The sequence below is a fragment of the Phalangium opilio genome, unplaced genomic scaffold (assembly GCF_054372755.1).
Source record: "Phalangium opilio isolate 3A_F unplaced genomic scaffold, DU_Popi_V2 ptg000094l_1, whole genome shotgun sequence".
In the NCBI taxonomy this organism is placed as follows: domain Eukaryota; kingdom Metazoa; phylum Arthropoda; class Arachnida; order Opiliones; family Phalangiidae; genus Phalangium; species Phalangium opilio.
The window spans coordinates 2626603-2628960 of record NW_028324199.1 but is presented as its reverse complement, the minus strand read 5'-3'; the positions used below and the strand labels follow the sequence as shown (position 1 = coordinate 2628960).

Genomic DNA, 2358 nt, shown 5'->3' with positions numbered 1-2358 from the left:
TTTTAACTATCTAACAGTCTAAGAGGTTTTTTTACATAAAAGCAATTCTAGACAGCATTTTTAAGGATTGCTCAAGAGTTCACTTGTGTTAAGAAGAGAGGATGAGGAGAAAACTTTCATTACTCTTTCAATATAGACTTATCCCCAGAAATTTTACTAACTTAAATCAATTTCCCTGACTTTTCAACCCTATTTTAAATTCCCTGACTTTTCCAGGTTTTCCAGGTACTGTGGCAACCCTGTTAGCAATCATTTTCAAATATCTGACTATCGGAAAGTCACCAAAATAAAGTTTTTTGTCACTTGGGAAAAACCGCTATTCTACATTACTTTTGCGTGTACCCACAAACCCACGCCTAAGAGATGGAATTATATTTTATTAAAGAAATTTTTGAGAAACTCCAACTGTGTTTTCAAACTTTTAATCATTAATTATAGGAAACATAGTCGGGCTAGCAAAAAAAGCGATAGTTTAGGGTCATCAAAATCTGTTGATATCTACTAATATATTGTTTTAATCAAAACAACAATTACCTTCCAACGTACAAACTGTCTCAAAACCATATTTTTTCGGAGTAGTAAGACAAAAAGGTGGATGAAACAACAATCCCACGATTTTAAAATTTAAAGCAGCTTATAAGAACGCCTTTCTGGTTGAGGGTTCTGGTTGTGCAAATGTCTTGGCTCGTGATAATACTGTGTCACCAAATTTTCTCAAAGCTAACAGAGGACATTTATATTTTGATGGGTCAAACCTATTGAGAGACACTATTTTGGCTGGATTTGTGTACGGAAACTGCACAAAGTCCTCAAATGCAATCAATGAAAGAGCTTTCACGACTACTGCATTACGACCAAGTCGACCAGAGGATTAATTGTTAGAGATCATGGTAGTTTAATATATCCTTCGGAGAGCGTAGTGAAAATTCTTGATCTCACCAAAAAAAGCCTGCGGATGCAAAACCTTGAAAATGATGGTGGTACTGCTTCTAAAACAATTGCTCTCAAAATTTAATCCCTCGTAAAAAGGTGTCTGATGCGTGAAAACATTTTTCCCAAGAAATTGGATGAAAACATTATCTGAACTTTCTAGTTCCCAAAGTTATTCGTATTTTTAATGAAAAAATGAAAATGGAAGCTGTTAGAAAAAAGCTTACCAAATTGATATTATTTTAAGGACAACAGCTAAGTATAGGCCTACAATTGCATCAAAACATATTTAATATTATAGGCCTACTTTTCACAATAAATAATATCAAAACAATATTTAAAAACATTTTCATTACCGCGTCTATGCGCCCAAATTCATAAGCAATTAAAGCAAATGAGAAAAATTCAGCTTCAGCAAAGCAGACGACAGATAATTATTTCGTCTCAAGCATTATAGATGGCGTTACCAACGAATGATAAAGTTATCGTTAAAAAAAGTGGGCTTGGAAATTGAAAAATTCGAGCGTGGATGTGTAATTCTAGGGGGCTATATGTTCCAAGTTCTTTGATTAAAACTATCCATGAAGAATGTTTACACCACGTACCTTGCAGCGGTTTCGTCCAGAAACCGTTGCAGACGACGAAAGGGACAGACATATTCTCCGGAATATGTCCGCTCCTTTCGTCGTCTACGTCACCTCCTTCTTCTTTCTACTTTTCCCTCCCCCCTTTTTATGATTATAAGCCCGTGTAAGACCCACGGTTCGCTCTCTCTCTCTTCTCTTTCTTCACGTCAAGTCGCCGGAAGCCGTTCTCGGGGAGAAGCCCTGCCTCGCACCTCGCGATAGTTTTTGTTCTCGCGCAGTCGTCCCTTGGGAACTTTCGCAAAAGTTTTCTTTTCTGTAAGATTTATTAAATCCATTTTGATTCTCAACATGAGCCGAAGGTATGAATAATTTCTTTATTAAATTCCAACGGGAAGAAGTTATTTAATTAGGCCTATCTTAGAACCCCCGTTTTTTAAGGCTTAACGTTGTCACAAGGTCCCCCTTAATTAAATCAGGGCTACCTAACGTCCTGTGACGGAATTCCCCTCTTTAGGACCGGCCAAATTAATTTTCCCAGGGGTAGTCCGTTGCAAATGGTGCCGTGCCCGTCTTTTTGAACCCTCGGTCATTGTTTTTCCCGTCCCGTCGCTTTTCTTCTCCGTCGGGGTGGTCGGGCCCGATTCGCGTGTTCAGCTACAGGCTAGTTCTAGTTTGAGTAAGATAGCCGCCATCTTGGAACCTCTCTTCTAGAACATTCGAGGGCGTGTTTCCCGAGTTTAAGTTTAAATCGATTTGAATCATAGAATTTATTTATTATATTATTTATTTAGATTAGTATTATTTATTTTTAGAATAAAACCTAGTATTATTTATTTTTAGA

At 37.2% G+C, this 2358-nt stretch overlaps 1 long non-coding RNA gene across 3 annotated transcripts; it reads right to left on the bottom strand.

The window, feature by feature from the left end:
• Positions 1-406: 406 nt before the first annotated feature.
• On the bottom strand, positions 407-1962 carry LOC149637928 (uncharacterized). Of its 3 annotated transcripts, XR_016372325.1 has the most exons (3): positions 1287-1962; positions 1158-1197; positions 407-1089 (listed from the first exon to the last, which is right to left on the bottom strand). It is a non-coding gene; the product is annotated as an uncharacterized LOC149637928 (long non-coding RNA). The 3 variants fall into 3 exon arrangements; XR_016372323.1 differs by having other exon boundaries at positions 407-1197; XR_016372324.1 differs by lacking the exon at positions 1158-1197.
• Positions 1963-2358: the final 396 nt, after the last annotated feature.